This window comes from Neovison vison, chromosome 13 (genome assembly GCF_020171115.1).
Source record: "Neovison vison isolate M4711 chromosome 13, ASM_NN_V1, whole genome shotgun sequence".
Taxonomy (NCBI): domain Eukaryota; kingdom Metazoa; phylum Chordata; class Mammalia; order Carnivora; family Mustelidae; genus Neogale; species Neogale vison.
The window spans coordinates 38,625,927-38,643,920 of NC_058103.1; the positions used below are offsets into that span (position 1 = coordinate 38,625,927).

The 17,994-nt window shown below is 41.4% G+C and overlaps 1 pseudogene; it reads right to left on the reverse strand.

Annotated features, from left to right (window-relative positions):
• Window positions 1-17,538: 17,538 nt before the first annotated feature.
• On the reverse strand, window positions 17,539-17,765 carry LOC122893875 (annotated as a pseudogene).
• Window positions 17,766-17,994: the final 229 nt, after the last annotated feature.

Below are 17,994 nucleotides of genomic sequence, written 5' to 3' on the forward strand. Positions count from 1 at the left end.
GGAAAACATACACACTCCTCTCATAAATACCCAGCATTAACTTTCTTTTGGTTCAGTTCTGGCTACTTGCCATCCAGCCACATAGGCAAACAAGCTGACTTCGGGCCTAACAGTGCTATGTGCTCCCCAAACCCTGTTCGTTTTGTTTCTGGGCACATACAAACATTAAATTTTTAGCAGCCCTTATAGTTAGAGTGGGAACAAGAGATTGGGCTCCAACCAGTGGGATGTGGGCAGAAATTCTGTATACCATCTGAGTGTTGCCATAAAAACCTGTGTGTTCTACCCTCTTCCTTCCCATTCACGCAGCTGGAAGTGAAAGACTCTGGGATAGCAGCCTCTGGTAAGAGACAGAATCCCTGAATTGTCCGAGTGAGGGAAGCCTTATGGAAGGCCACCCCATCTGCCCTAGGCTGTGACAAACTGAGACACAAACCTTTATTCTGTAACCTCCTGAGATTTTTAGGTTGCTTGTTTTAGCTCTTTAAATTTGGATCATAATATTAAGGATATTTTCAGTAGAATACTCCTAGTCAGTAGGCTGCCCAGTAGTAACAGTAGTGGCCCGTTAAATTTTGTCTGCCCAGGATCCAATACTCTTTCTTCTTTCTTCTGAATCCGGTTCCCAACACTCCTTCTCTAGCACCTTGATTTTCCTGAACTTTAGTCCACATGGCTCTGAAAGGGGTACCACCTCCCCTCATCAGCTCTGAGGCTTCTCTGAATATTCCAACCTCACAGAGCCAAATAGGAGGCAATCCTGGGGATTTTTTTCCTACAACTAATGTGAAAGAGAAACTCTTTTTCCCCCAGAAAGTTAAGCTGGATCACCTAAGTCTGGAGAAGCTAGGAGTTCACTTTAGAGAAGATCCAGCCCTGGAGTAAGATTAGCATATGGGACAGCAGAACTCTAAGATGGGAGGGGACTAGGGAACAAGAGGACAGAAGGGGGGTACATGGTAGAGCAAGAAAGAAAATGGAGGCAGGGAGACATAGAGTGGCCAAGGGAGCAGGAGGGAGCAGAGGCGGGGCAAAGAGAGAGAAAGGTGTATGAATATGAAGTATGAAGGACGGGGGGTGGAGGGTTGGAGCAAGCGGTGAGGGGCAGAGGGAGTAGGCTTGAGTGCAGGAGACAGTGAGGGTGAGAACAGAGAGAGAAATGGGTAGGGACATAGAGATTGACGGAAAAAGAAAGAGGAAAGAGGGGTTGAGTGATGGGGTCAGGGAGGGGAGAATGGAGGATGGAAAAGTCAGACTGGGAGAAAGCCAAGGGAAAGAGAGACCAGAAGAAAGAGGAGAGGACTACTGGTTAGGGGATGGGGAGCTAAGGAGAGGGGAAAGAGAGACCGAGAAAGAGAAAGTAAGAGGGAGAAAAGAAGGGAAGGAGTGAGGGAAATGCATGAAATCCTTATTTGAGTCCCTGGGTCTCGCTATACCTAGGCAGCCTCATCCCTTCTCTACAATAGAAATCAAATTCTCTTTTGCATTTATCCATTTTCACTGGGGTCTTGCCACCTGCTACAGGGATTTTTTTTTTCACATTTTCCAAAACAACATTTAAAAAAAAAGGTAACAAGTAAGTGTCAAAACATGGACAGGCAATTATGTAATCAGTCATCAGAATGAGTTGACTACTTTTTACCAAAATGAGAATTTTCCAAGATTCAAAGCACATCTATCAACTTATCCTTTTGGTCCCCTTCAATCCTTAGTCTGGGATTACATCCTATCGTGTTTTCTGGCTGATTTTTTCCTCACTTTTCATCTTGTTCCCAATTCTAATAAGTTGTTCTGTCTTTATCACCTCCCCCCCCATCTCCCCCCGCCCCTCACAAAGTGTCTTGTTGTTGTCTTCTGCATAATCACTTAGTATGCTGCAAGGTCCCAGGTGTCAGTCCCTCTCGCCCCAACACCGCTCTCCGCACTGCTGTAGCAGCTACGAAGGCATATGAACCTGATCCCATGGGCTGCCAACTCCAGCAGCTGCCACTCAAATCACCCCACATGAGTCAACAGGGAGCCGAGATTCATTATTCTGAATCCCCCTCACATCACATCCTCAAGAGTAGAAGCAAGAAACCATTGGCTTAAAATGCAAGTCAGTATTCAAATTTCCAAGGGGGGGGAATAAAAAGATGAAACTGTGCTAGCCGTAAAGAACAGATGCAGGAGAGACAGAGACACAGAGAGAGAGCGTGCATGAACATGGGGGTATTATGCTCTAGAAGGAGAGGTTAGAAGGCAGAGGTTAGAAGGCAAATCAAAAAATCCAGTTCTCAAATGCACATCAGAGAATAAAACATTGGCTTTCTCCGGAGCCAGAAGAAAAATGAAGCAATCAGTGGAATTTTAAGAGGCAAAAGAAAGAAGGTACCTTAGCAAAAGCCAGTGGAACAATTTCACAGCTGGAAATTGTCACCTCCTCCAGTGAAAGCACCTGAAGTGGAGTTGCCAACAGGAAGTCCCCCGCACTCTGGGGACTTATATTTATTTTTTCAGCATAGTTCATATCCATTCAAGCAAAATGATATGTATGACATTTGGGAACAAGGTCTTTTTCAAAGAGGAGAATCGACCCAGCCAAGCTGGTTTTCCTCATTCACCAGCCACCGCCCACCCACGGCCAGCCCACTACCATTCACTCACAGAACCACAGCCAGGAAACTGTTCCATACAACAAGGCTTGGTTTCCTTTTGCTACTCTTATGCATAATTTACTCACACACACACAATTCCTGTCAACAAGAACCTTACTTTTTCATGTATCAATGAATTTGAAGGCTGGATTAAAAATCTGGATCCAAATAAAAGGACTGTAGACAAAGAGCTCAGGTTTCTTTTTTTCTAAAAAGAAGTGAAAATTGTATTTTCTTTAGAAGCTTGAGTGGTTTGGGGTCTTTCTTTTTCTTTTTTTGCGAGGAATGGTAGAAAGTGTCATTAAGAAAGCACTCCTGATGAGATTTAAGATGACCCAGCTCCTTCCTTCATCTGGAACTCCACACTCAGGGGACCCCAGGGACTAATGTAGCCCCTCCACAGGGTAGTGAATCTGAATCCTTGCCCCCTCTTATTAACCTAGGAAATATAACGGCATTTGAACAAAAACTCAACACACTTCCCTCTTATTCCTATGCCCTGCTCCACACCCCCAGCTCCAGCACCCACCTGGCTCCTTTTATTTAAGACAATAATTCTCCCTCAACCCACCAAGCCAAACTACCCGTAGTCACAAGGCCCTCAACCCCTCCAGCTCTCAACACTTCCACCAAAGATAACCACCCACTCTTCCAGCATCTGAAACTGAAGTTAGAAGGAGAGGGAAAGTGTGCTCATGTTCCTCCTAACTCAAAGAAGAACAATGTCCTGCCTCTTCTTGATCCTTTGCCACTGAAAAGGGTTCCACTCATTCACCAATGACTGGCCTGAGTTGCATGTTCTTGGTGGCCGCAAACCACCTTTTTTTTTTTTTTTTTTTGGTGTGCAGTGGCTACAGAAACTTTCCCTGGGCCTCCTATGAGGAATGTGATCCTAATGTCTTATACCAACGCTAGCAAAAATCCAAATGTGAGAGAGAATTACAAGATGAGACATTATATAGGGAGCTATTAGCTTTATTCTTGTCATCGTAGCTCTAAAAAATAGATATAAATAAGATCTATCTTTCTATTAAGACACCCTAAAGCATGGACTCCTTTTTATTTCCAAATACTTGCTTGCTTTGTCAAGGCTCAGGTGGCCATATACTAAACATTTACCTGGCTACATGTATAAAGATTCATCCATCCACAAATGTTAGTGCCAGGCTGAATTTACCTTTGGTGTCCCCTGAAAGACCAAAGGAGAACTTTCTGTTATACCTTATAACCATGACAGTAACAGTAATAGCAGTAATAGCCTTCACCACCTGCCATGCATTTTACGTAAATAGATGTAATTATCACAGAAAACACTGTGGGAGCCACTATCCTCTTCCCCCATTTTATAGATAAAGAAACGGGCAGAGCAGGTAAGTAATTCACCCAAGTTCACACAACCAGCTGAGTCAAAATTTGAATCCAGATCTCTGATTCAAGAGCCCATGATTTTAAGCATTCCATTCCATTACCTCCCTGTACCCATTTAAATTAGGTATTTTGTTATACAATGTTAGATAGATAATGTATTTCTAACAAAACTTTCTGAAAGAGCAGCCCCTAAGAGGAAAGAATAGCAGGGTGTGGCCAAACCAAAGAAATCAGTAGAATATTCTGCTCAAATCTTTCATGGGATAGATCATTCCATGTTGTTTATGGTCCTATGTCAAAAGAGGACAGTTTGACTATTTCCCGGAGTCCTTTGGTTTTTAGTGGGTCCCAAGTGAGAAATCTGCTGGAGACTTTTCAATGTTGCACAAAGCTGCCAATCACACTTATTGACTTTCTGCCCTACAAACAGTGGGAAGAGTGACTTCATCCCCCAATCAGCATAACAGATCTTGACACTGAATGAGCCAAAGCTTTTTGCACTCCAGAAAAGCAATTATTTTCTGAAGAAGGAAAAAAAAAAAAAAAACAGTCAATTTCTTAGGCATAATGAACCCACCTATTAATCTTGTCCTGTTACTCTTGCTAATTCTGGAAACAGAAAAGTAGTCACGCCTTGTTGCTCTCAAATTTAAAAACCATGCACGCCATCAAAAACAAGGGACTTTTCAACTTTGTCCTTCAATTAGGCGAGCTTTCCTTCGAGCAGCGACTCAGGCCTCAACCGGTAGAGAAGAGAAGCTATTTAATTACCATTTTAAATCTAGGTTTTGATTTGATACCTAAATATCACTGACTAAAGCACAGAGCCTTTAATAAATTATAAAACTGACCTCCTTGGATCGCTTGTAACAATCCTTAATATTAATGTGGGGAGTCTGAGCAGTTCTCTTTTTAATGTTTTTACAAGGCTGTTGTTGTTGACAAATGAATTGCCAGGTTGTGCCTTAACCCCACATAACTAGTTCTACTTATACATTTCTTTCCAGTGATTCATGCGAAGCTGCCCTCTGTTATTCAAAGCGTCTACTGATTTCAATTTAAAGAAAAGGTAAGTGCAGAAATAGAAGTGCCAGATGGGTCAATATTTGTAGAAGATAAAATAGTCGTAGAGAAACCCAAAGGATGTTCTAAAGTTTTGGGAAAATAGTGACACGAGAATGAAATACAAATGACTTGATAAGTATTTGATACTTTGTATTTGATAGTACAGTCCTGCACTGTGTTGCTTACCGTAGATGTTTGTTAATTCTATTTCCAAATTTTGGAGGCTAGCATATGGTGTAATTGCTGCTATAGGAGGGTGATTTAATTAGGCTTATATTTTTTTTAAAAGCTCCACCACTAGCTGCCATCTAGAGAACTGAGGAGAGGAGCAATGTCAGAGTTTAGAACAGCTCAGAACAAGAGTCCAGAAGCTGTGACAATAATATTCAACATAGCGGCATGCCAGAAGGGTGAAAATTGGGGTGAAAGGAAGTAGATCATTTGAAGAAGGTATTTAGGTATGGTGTGGTCAGGTACTCATAATGGACTGAGCGTGGGGATGATGAAGAAGAAGGAGTTAAGGTTTCTGGTTTAATGGATGGTAGTTGTGCACACTCAAGAGAGGACATGCTAGAGGAAGAGAGAGTTTACAGAATAAGATAATGAACACATTCATGAACATGTTGAATGTGAAGTACCTGTAAGGCATCCAAGTAGACAAGACACAAAATGATGAGATATGCATCGTCATCCCAAAGGCGCAGGTAACAAATATCTGTCACTCTATGCCAGACATTGGAGTAGATCCTGGGAATACAGCAGTGAAAATGTATCCTATGGAACTTGGAGTCTAGGTAGAGAAAGGGGCATTAGACAAGTAACCACCCAAATAAATAAATGGAATCCATGAAAAGGAAGTATTTCGAGATGAGCAAGGGCCAATTATATCAAATGATGCTAAGAGATGGAGAGGGATATGGGCAGGACTGTCTTTTGGATTTGGTCTCATGGAGGTCACTGGAATCTTGACAGGAGCTGTTTCGGTAGAATGCCAAAGATAAAACCATATTCAAATATGTAAAAAAGAAAACCATAGAGTGAGGGAGTAGAGAAAGTGACCATGAGACATTTGTTCCAAAAGTCTGGCCGAGAAGGGGAGCAACAGAATGGAGCCATGGCTAGAAAGAGACATAGGTTAAGGAATAGCTGTTTAAGAAGGATGATTGGAAAGCATGTCTGTATGTTTCTGGGACTATTCCAGCAGAAAGGGAAAGAGTGATATGCTGGAGAGCCAAGTCAGTAAGACAAGACAAATATTCTGGGTTATTCTTCAGAGACGTCATGGTGAAAGGGAGTGTTGGGGGCTTCTAAGGCACAAATAATATTCTGCTTTCTCTTCTAGGTACTAGCTAAATAAGTATGATCATTTTGTGAAAAATGTACCAACAGGTAAATTTATCTGTGCTCTTTCCTGTTTACAAACTTTATGTCAATAAAAAGTGGAGTTTTTCTTTAAGCAGAAGGATTGGAAACAAAGAAACAAAACCATCATTTTTGCAAGTGATGTGATTATCTACATAAAATCCTGACAAATATATAAACTATCATAAGTAAAAGGAAAATCTAGCAAACTAGTTGCATATAAGACAATATATGCAAGTCCAGTGCACCAGAACAAAAACAACAAAATAAGACATAATATTTTAAAAACACCATTTACAAGAGAAATAAAAACTGTAAAAATACCTAGGAAGAAGTCAACAAAATATATGCTCAAGCTGGATACAGAAAATTGTGACATTTTACAAAAAGATATTAAGGAAGAACTAAAAATAGAACAATGTATGTGGTAATGGATACAAAGATTTGAGTTTTATAATGATGTCAATTCTCCCCAAACTGATCTAGAGACCTAATGAAACTCCAGTCAGACCCCCAACAGGATCTTGTGGAAATTTGCAAACTGATTCTAAAACACACAAATAGCCAAGGGCCAAGAAGAACCAATACACTTGTAAGAAGAGAAGGGAGCGTTTGCTCCACCATGTGTCAGGACTTATTATAAAGCTGGGTAACCAACTCACCGGCAGAGTAACTAGCTCAGCATAATGTTGGCATAGAGATGATCTGAACAGTGAGCCTGGAAACAGATCATCCCATATTTGGAACTTTGTCCTATGACAAAGGGTCCTATATAATTTATTGTCCAAACTGGGTCACTTATAAGGGCAACTATTTATTCATAATTATGTCAGGCCAACAAATACAAACCGTTATTACACCGGACCAATGAGGCTGGATGCACAGTATACCTGTGACCAAGCTGGAAGAGAACAAGTGGAAACAGACTTTGGTGGGAACAAAGACACTTCATCTGCAGGCTCAGGTGGGGAATGGAGTCTAGATAAAGATAAAGAGGGCTGGCAAATTTGATGACAGGTATTTGGCCTGCCTTTCTACTTTTACTTTCTCAGTAAGTTGTGAGGTGAGGGCATCCCAATGGGAAAGAAGCCTAAGGGACTGGGGGCAAAAGAAGACAGTGTGAGAATTCTGAAAAGCAGAATAAATATACTAAACATGTGTAAGTGGAATTGCCAAGGAGCATCAAGGGTTAATTTTAGATTATTGTCATGAATTTATAGCTCAATGAGCACAATTATGTATTTTTCTCCTACAACATTTAGCTGCTTGAATAACTATACTGACAGATTGTGCAATCTAAACTAGGTTTTTTGGGGGGGTTGGTTTTTTGTGTTGTTGTTGTTTTGTTTTTTTGTGTTTTTGTGTTTTTTTTAGAAAAAGGAAAGGAAAGGCATGAGAAATAGGGCACTGTGAACAATGAAAATGTGGGAGGGCAATGGACTGGAGGTCTGCTGCGCTGACAGGAACAGAAACGGTGAAAGGATGGGATGGGTATCAGAGAAGAGGCCCCCTACAATGAAGATGTTGGTGATGGTGCTATTTTTGGGCAATAAAAGGTCACAGGACCATGGGAATGGGGGATCTGGGAATAATATTTGTGTCACAAAGTCATAGATCATAAAATATCAGAGCTGAGGTCCAGAGAGGTAAAGTGATATGCCCAAAGTGATCAGGGAGAATGTGTACTGAGCTCTATTTGCCAAGAGCACTGAGGTCAGGGGGCTAAGCGTCCGTGGCGCGGCGTACTGCTGAAAAGAGATCCTTACTTCTTGGCAGTTGCAATCCCTTCATCGCTCATTTTGTTAACCTGGAGGCCAAATGGGAAAGGCAAGAAAAGGCACACTTCTCCTTTTTGTTTTTAAGTCATTATGGGAGCCATCTAAGGAAATTAATCATAAAATATTATTAATTAATAGTAAAGTCACTCAGTGCTTACCATGTGTAAACGCAGTGGTAGCTGCTTTGGTAGGATCCTGGGTGGGATAGAGCTGACTTCTTCCTTAAAAGCACATTAAGTCCATTGGGATAAATGGACTCACACAAAGAAACCAAATTAGTAGCAGGAAATTGTGCAGAAGAAGTGCCTAACTCTGCACCTAAGAGACTGTTAGTAGTTTAGAACCCTAGCACCCACAGGAGGTCTGGGGGTTTCGACCCAACACTGTCATCAAATCCTAAACAGTATAAAGTAAAGGTGCGTTCCTAAAGACACATCTTCTAGATGAATCCTCGAAGCTCCTCCACTGCGCCTCCCAGCCTCTCCCACTCGGCATCATTACCCCTCCCACGGCAGGTGAGCGAAAATCTTTCTAACGTTCTCTGACTCCTCCTAGTCCACATCACCAGGAGGGGGAGAGCTTCAAGTTCATTTTGGATTCTGTGTTGAGGAAGGAAGGAAGGAAGGAAGGAAGGAAGGAAGGAAGGAAGGAAGGAAAGGGGGGGAGGAAAGAGGGGAAGGAGGGAAGAGAAGAAGGAACAGGCAAGCAAGCAGGGCCTGAAATTGCTCCAAAACACAGGTTTTGATGTGAAATCTGGTTGAACTTTCTTCTCTTTCTCCTTTTTCAAATCAAAGTCCTGAGGATTTGGCAAGCTAGTGGGAGATATGTGTTTGTTTCTGACCAAGTGGACAATGAGAGTGATTTCCTGGCCAGGTCTACCTAAATATCAGACCCACAGTGCCTTAGTCATAAGCCAGCAGGGTGTGTGGGGAGGTGGGTGGTAGGTAGGGGTGGACATCAGGGGATCCTGCACATCGGAGCTCCCAGCGAAGTTTCCTTTCCTGCACATGATAGCAGGGCTCCATCTCACCTCTCTTTAAAATAAGATTTCTGGATCAACTCTGTTGTTCCCACAAATGGACATTTACATAACTGGGCAAAAAAAAAAAAAAGGCAAGAAATAACTGCCTTTGGCTGGAGGCTTTCTAGGAGAAGTGTTCAGCTTTTTTTTTTTTTCATCATCATACTGAGAATCTTTCAAAGGTTTTATAATCGCCTTCGCTTTCAATGTAATAAAAATCACTGACTTATTTTCTTTATAAGAAAAAATAAATAAGGTAAATAGGAACTACATGTCATTCACTTTTTTAATTATTTGCTGCTGCATACTACAATACTCTTATTTAAGCTGAGTTTCCTCAAAACCCGAGAGAATGGTGAGGGGAATGTAGGGGCATTCACACACCTGCAGGGCTGGATATATTTATGATGTGTGCCTAATGTGCCTAGAATGTTCTGCTCTTATCACTCTACCTGGTCAGAAACACCCAGAGATTAGGGCTCTGCTAATCAGCTTTTTACAGCCCTGTCACCTCCTAAATATTCCCAGTGTGTTTCTACCCAAGTACAAGCGTCAATTTCCCTCCTCAGTGCTCCTGAAAGAGTAAGTATTCCCACTCAAACTGTGAAGAGCAAGGAAACTATCTTTGTGGGAAACATGTGACCATAAGTACACAGAGCTTCCTAGAGAGAAGGACAAAGGGCAAACACTCAGCTCGGGACAGGAATGAGGAAACCCAAGAATTTCGTGCCCAGGCCTTTCTGTCTCCCACCTGGTTCTAGGGGTCTGACACTCTTAAGCAGGGGATGAGTAAGGGGAAAAATAGGGCTGACTTTTAACCTCTAATCACCTGGAAAACTTTTAAACCCTTAGGATCCCAGGCAGCACCAAAGATCCAATGAATCAGGATTTTGATGGGTAGTTCTTCGAAATACGTATTTTTTAAAGCTCCATATATACAGGTAAGGTTGCAAAACTTGTCCTACCTTCTTAGTACCAAGAAGTGTGCCCTTAAACTTCACAAAAGATAGGTGTTTCTGCCTCCCTCCTTGACTCTCAACCTACAGGTGGGAGTGTGTGTGTGTGTGTGAGAGAGAGAGAGAGAGAGAGAGACAACCATCCCTCCTTAAGGTGCAGGTGAGAATGCCAACATGATGTCAAATGTCACATGTCCTTTAGGTGAAAGGAAGAATGGTCTGCTCTCCTCACATGAAGCTCTATTAGCTTCTTAGTAGAGGAAAAGACCGAAGGGCCAGCTACTGAAGACAGTGTATTGTTTTGTCTCTCAAGTAATGCAGACTTCTGATCTGCACAGCTTTGAGAAGACGCGTTGGGAACATTAGTGCAGTTTGCTGAATGGAAGACAGCTAGGCGGGGATCTAATGAGAACCTCCGCCTCGCGAAGCGAGAAGAAAAGGAGGCTCATTTCAGCTCTGTTTGAATAACTGATGGGTGAACTCTGAGAGTAAATGACCTGGTTCCTCCGGCTGTAGAAGACACACAAAGATATTTCTGTTCCTAGGCAACAGACGGATGCCTTTATCTCTCATCATTGCTTGGGTCGGGATAATTCAATTCCGTTTCCCTTAGAGCCCAGCCTCTGCTTCCTACCTATCTGCAGAGCAGAGCCTAAGACTGTGCCCTTTCCCTTCCCTGAGGCTATCTCACACGCAGACAAGGATTTTTCTGAAAGACTCGATCCTGTTCTTTTTGGGCACGAGGAAAGGAACATAATCTAGAACGCCATCTGCCATCCTGAAATAGCCCATAGTGGCACTATTTTTACCCGGCAATTATCAAACAAATGGAGTCATTTGAAAGAGTCACAGCTGTTCCTCAGTGTTATCTCAGTACAAATATGACACAGTGCGTGCTGATTTTGTTTTCTGCTTTGTGTCTCATGTACACAGAGGCAGTGATAATTTCTCAACCTCCCATCAGAACACAAGTCAAAGTGTGTACTCTACAAGTGAGTCACTCTCCGGCAAATTAAAAATCTCTCGCTATCTTGATTACATGGTCGAGGTTTCGCTAAATGTGATTCTCATTTAGAAAGTGAATGTAATGAACTCTGTATTTCAGAGTGAGTGCTAGGAAGATTTTTAATCCCAGAGAAAACATCAAATTCTGTCCTGGTTAAATGCAACCTAAAAAAATATTTGGTATTCATGATAGATATGGATATAGATATAGATAGATATGTGTATAGATACAGATAGATAGATGAGCATTTTGGTATTCATTTTATATATATATACGAGAATTTTTAACAAAGAAGCAAAATTCTGCAAAATGGATCCTATTTTTCTATCAACAACCTTCATCATAAAACCAGGAAGGTGCCTGACTGAAATAAACGTATCTAGTAAACTGAACACACCCATTCGCACATGCGTGCTTGCGTGTGCATGTGCACGCATGCGCGCACACACAGGCAACCTTATCAAACACTTATTCTTTTTGTCCACCTGCATCTCAACCCTGTTTCTATGCATATGGAACTTGGAGCCTAATGAGGCAGGGCTCACCTCCCACAGTGACAGTGAAAGTGCCAAAAACTTGTTCTCCCAGCTTCCTAACCAATCAGATGAGCCCACCCAAGCATACAGACATCACCCAGAGCTCCCTCTGGGAACAGAGATACTACAAAGAATCCAGAGCTCCACGACCACCCGGCTGGGCACAGGCGTGCAGGGTTCGGTACTAACAGTCCCCAGGATGCACACTGCAGTGTCCATCATTCGGCAGTAACAGGAGTGTCCACCAGAGCCGCTCCGAGGCTGACTCGTGCTCCATCCCTGACCGCATAGCCACAGCTGGGCTTTCCAGCCCTCCCAGATACGCTGGTGAGCCCGGTGACGTGCTTCCAAACAACTTATTTGCTGCTTAAACCAACCAGCCCTGGCTGATTGCTACAACCAAGAACGCCGAGTCAACAAGCAATTACTTTTTTCATGGTTTAACCACGTGAAGATCAAAAATAAGCTTGGAGTTTCTGTTCTCCTACAAAATTTTCCAGCTTTTTCCCAATTCCTCAGTCTCCAGTCTTTCTTTATTACACATAATCCACAGAAATGTCTCTAACCCCTGCCACTACCTCCCACCCCCACCCCCCAACACACACAAATTCCCTGACTTCATACTTTCAACCAGGAATGCATCCAGAAGTAGGAAGAGAAGCCGCAGGAGGAAAATGCATGTTGACATGGCCACTGCTAAGACTAGCCCCTGGAAAAGCAGGAAGGATTACGTATCCACATGCCAAAGCCACAGCTCTGACATCGGGTGATGCATGGGCAGACCTCAGCATTTTCAAGCAGCGCCCCTCAGACTCTAATTTACTTCTGAATCTCATAAGGATTGTGTTAAGATGCAGGCTCTGCCTCAGCAGGTCTCAGAGCCTCCAGCTCGCCCAAGCTCCCAGGTGTGGTCTGTGCTTCTGGTCCACAGCTGCTGGCAAGGTGCTCAAGAGCTTGGACACGACTCTTAAGTCACCAAAATGAAACTGTCCCAGGCGGGAGGAAAAAAAAAAAAACAACACTCCGTGTGTTCTGTCTCCATTTCTGGAGCTCATCTTGTCTACTTCTTTTAATTTTATATTTAGAATAACTAGACTCCAAAGTGGCAATACATTTCATCATTTGGCACACGACTTACACCAAATGGAAAATTTCTATGTGGAGAGTGTTAGAACATATAAAACAAATTATTAGATCTTGCCTCTCTGGTTCTGAAAAACCTTCAAGTCTATAGTTAGCCTATTTAACACAAAGGCCACTTTTGGATCTTGCAGATTAAACAGTATTAGGGACCTCCACTATCTTATGATTCCCAAGATTCTCACTTAGAAGGCCTTGACTCTTTTTTCAAACATAAATTGAAAGTATAACGATTTATTGTTGAAGCACAATAACCCCTGAACACAAAGGCTAGGGGCACAAAGAAGAAATATGCTTTGTACCTCACCCTGACCTCAAAAATTGGCCAGTATACCTTTCCAAGCATTAATCAATGTAATTTCTAAAGGCAGAACATATTCTGCTTTACTTGTAACACGGATAACTGCTCATTAAACATGCCCCAAATCCCACAACACATACAAAAAAATAGGAGGGGGCCACGAGCTCTCTTTTCATAACTCTAAAAACAATATAATCAGTCTACAATTTCCTAGAAGGCCACTGGATAGGTAAGAACATCACTTTACTTTTAACTATCCTAAAGGATAGACATTCTAAAAATACCACTATCCATGGCCAACCTGTGGACAAAAAGTACAACAGAGGGGAAGCAAGGGGCTTGCAGAGTTTGGGTGGAAGGAGGACAGCCAACATTAAAGCACATCTGAGATCACGCAGCCAAATTTTACAGGTTTTTACAGTTCACACGCTCTCTTTTCCCAGCATCTATCTACAGTCAATATTTTAGACAGCTTATTCTCATTGAGCTATCCTTAACAAATAATTACCTTTCAGAAGAAACCAAACAACAAGGCTAATTAATTTGCTAATATCACTCCTTATCTATGAATATAATGTTTTAGTAAGATTCTCTTCTAGAGCTGACTCAAAACAGATTCTGTAAAGTGAATTGCTTGATAGAAACGAGTAATGGGGTGCCTGGGTGGCTCAGTGGATTAAGCTGCTGCCTTCGGCTCAGGTCATGATCTCAGGGTCCTGGGATCGAGTCCCGCATTGGGCTCTCTGCTCAGCGGGGAGCCTGCTTCCTCCTCTCTCTCTCTCCGCCTACTTGTGATCTCTCTCTCTGTCGAATGAATAAATAAAATCTTTAAAAAAAAAAAAGAAACGAGTAATGAAGTATTCTGTAATGTAAGCAAATTGTGCAAAACAAAACTCATTTGTTAGAAATTGAGTTACACTTCCAAGCAGACAAGAGCTAACTCCTTTTCCTGAAGAAGAAGAAGAAGAAGAAGAAGAAGAAGAAGAAGAAGAAGAAGAAGGAGAAGAAGGAGAAGAAGGAGAAGAAAGAAAGAAAGAAAGAAAGAGAGAGAGAAAGAAAGAAAGAAAGAAAAGAAAAGAAAAGAAGAAAGGAAGAGGGGGAGGAGGGGAAAAAGGAGGAGAAGAAAACAAGAGCAACTATGAAGTGAGATAAGGGTACTTAAACCAAAGTCAGTACTTTCCCAAACCTCAAGACAAGGAGCAGAGTTCAGAGTGAGATGTGCCCTTGGTCTCAGCAAGTAACTCGTTACTTCTCAGCTACCATAGACAATAGTGAGGAAGACATTTTTTTCCCTTGGGACGAGCTAGGAAGGGGCCGGGAAGTCATGGAAAGGCCTGAGGAGCTACTGAGATCCAGTTAATTTCAGGGGAACTCTTGGAAGGAGATCTCCTACACAGGTTTCAAACCAAGACTGAGCTTCAAATTGGCTGTATTAAGAATTTTTAAATCTACTTAGGACAGTGATAGGTATGAAGATGTACTGTGTTCATAGGGAAATCTGTAAATAATCCAGGCATACTTTACGTCTATAACCCAGGGAATAGTTTATGATTGTGCATTTGTTAATTCACAATGCATCAATGAAAGCTATAAAACAATGCATCAAATATTTATAATTGGATTTGAAGTCAGGATATGGAGCCATATACATAGTGTGATTACTATTAATAACAACTACTATTTATTGAATACTTTTATTTTATTTCTAATCCATACCACAATATTAAAAGGGAGGTAAAAATCATCCATATGTTTTACAGATTAAAAATGAAGCTTAAAGAGACCAAGTAACTTACCCAAGTTAAATAAAAACATAATACTTCTTTAACCCAAAGAAAGGTAAGAAACAAAGAAAAACGAACAAGGAACAGATAAGACAAATAGAAAATAACCAGTAAGATAGATTTAAATCCAACATTATTAATAATTAACTTAAAGAAATGGTCTAAACTCACCAACTAAAAAGTCCATTCAAAAAGAAACAAATACTATTATTAGCAAGATAGCAGTTCAGGAGGTCCCCAGTCCTTATTGCCCCACAGAAACACAGATTTGATAACAATCCATAGACAAAAGTACATCTGTGAGAGCTTTGGAGTCTAGGTCAGAGGTAGAAACACCATGGCGAAATCCAAGAACAGGGAGGGCCACTTGGAAAAGGGAGGTCTGCCAATTTCAGACATAGCTGCAGACCCAGGAGCAGCCCCTTCTGCCTGCGGAATTAATTCCAGCACAGCCGCCCAAGAGCCTACCACCAAACCCACCTGCCCACAATCTGAGTAAACAGGCCTGCCCACTAGGGTCCCAAATGTGGACTAAGAAGTCACCCTATAACCCTATGCTTATTCCCTTCAACCACAGTCCCAGAGGCAGTCCTGGACACCAGAACACCCGGCAGGAGCCATATTAACCTGTGCCCTGCTAGCAGGCCCACCAACAAGCCCAACTGTGGACCTGAGAGCAGCCTCCTCAGCCAGCTTCAGCCCCACTAGGCTGTGGCTCTGGAATCATTCCATCTCCAGCAGGAGGTCTTTCCCTGCTGAAACCAGTCTGTAGAGACTAGAAGAATGGCCCCTTCAATTCTTCTATTCCAATTCCAGTGTAAAGCTACAAGGATCACGAAGAATCAGGCAGCTCGGGCATCACCAAAGGAAACTAATAAAACTCCAGCAACTGATCCTAATGAAATGGAGATTCATCAACTGCTTGATAAATAGTTAAAATTATCACCTTAAGGCAACTCAACAAACTACAAGAGAACACAGACAACTAAGTGAAATCAGGAAGACAATACATGATTAAATGAAAAGTTCAACAAAGTAAAAGAAACCCTAAAATTTAAAAAGACAAATTGAAGGACATCCCCAGTTCAAGTATTTGAAGAATTAATATTGTTAAAATGTCCCTATTTCCCAAACTGATCTATAGATTCAATTCAATCCCTACCAAAATGCCAATGACTTTTTTTTTACAGAAACAGAAAAAAAAACTTCATTTAGAACCACAAAAGACCTGAAATTGACAAAACCATTTTGAACATGAAGAACAAAACTAGCAATATCACACTCCCTGATTTTAAAATATTATAAAGCTACAGTAACCAAAATATTAGGGTACTTGCATAAAAACACATATAGACCAGGGGTACCTCGGTGGTGAAGTCAGGTGATCCAACTCCTGGTAACAGCTCAGGTCATAATCTCAGGGTCCTGAGATTGAACTCTGCATTGGACTTCAAGCTTAGTGCAGAGTCTGCTTGAGTCTCCCTCTCCCTCTGCCCCTCCTGCTTGTGTTCTTGTGTTCTCTCTGTCTCTGTCTCTCTCTCAAATAAATACACACACACACACACACACACACACACGTGCACACACACACACACACCATTAGACCATTAGAGAACCCAGAAATAAATTTAGGCATATATTGTCAACTGATCTTCAACCAGGGTGGCAACAACACACAATGGGAAAAAGAGAGTCTCTTTAATAAATGGTGCTGGGAAAAGTAGATGTCCCCGTGCAAAACAATGAAATTGGAGTATAAAAAGTAAACTCAAAATGATTTAAGACTTAGGGACAGCTGGGTAGCTCAGTGGGTTAAGCCTCTCCCTTCGGCTCAGGTCATGATCTCAGGGTCCTGGGATGGAACCCCGCATCAGGCTCTCTGCTCAGCGGAGAACCTGCTTTGCCCCACTTCTCTCTCTGCCTGCCTCTCTGCCTACTTGTGATCTCTGTCTGTCAAATAAATAAATAAAATATTTTAGAAAATTAGTTAAGACTTAAACATAAAACCTGAAACAAAACTCTTAGGAGAAACTAGGGGAAGGGATTTCTAAACATTAGACTGGGCAATGAGTTCTTGGATACAACACCAAAAGCAGAGACAACAAAGCAAAAAATAGATAAGTAGGATTACACCAAACTATAACACGTCTGCACAGTGAAGGAAATAATTAACAAAATAGAAAGGCAACTAAGGAAAAGGAGAAAATATTCATAAGTTGTATATCTGATAAGGGGTTAACACCTAAAACTGTATAAACAACTCATAAGTTCAAAAGAAAAACGAATTCTGATTAAAAATAGGCAAAAGAACTAAATATACATTTCTCTGAAGAAAGTATAAAAATGGCCAAAAGTATATGAAAAGGTGTTCAAAATCACTAATCACCAGGGAATAACAAACCACTTCACACCTGCTAGAATGGCTATTCTTTTTTTTTTTTTTTTTTTACTATTACAAAGTTTATTTAACAAGAAAGTTCAATATGAAAATGCACATGACCTGATTTTGACATTGTAGTATATCAGGTTCTATGGAGAGGGGACATGTGGAAGCAGTTGATTCTTCTGATGAACACACCCACTATTTATAGTGGTTCCAAGGCTTATAACATGATACTATCTCCTCATATTACCACCATTGAATATTGTTCTGTTGCTCACAAGTTGCTATCTGCACACATTCATCTATCACAAGATTCATAAATGGATCAAACCCCCACAATATTCCTTGGACATGTCTGCCACCATTTATTTTCAATGATAATTTCTTGTCCATAAATTTTTTCAACTCAGAAGGGTGAGCTTTGCTCATGGTATCTACTCAGCAAGCTCAAAGATGCTAGTTTGGCTATTATTAAAAAAGGAAGGAAGGAAGGAAGGAAGGAAGGAAGGAAGGAAGGAAGGAAAGAAGGGGAACAAGTGTTGGTGAGAATGTGAACAAGAGGGAGTGGTTAGGAGAATGTAAATTGGTGTAGCCACTACGGAAAACAATTTGGAGTTTCCTCAAAATATTAAAAATAGAATTATCATTTGATCTAACA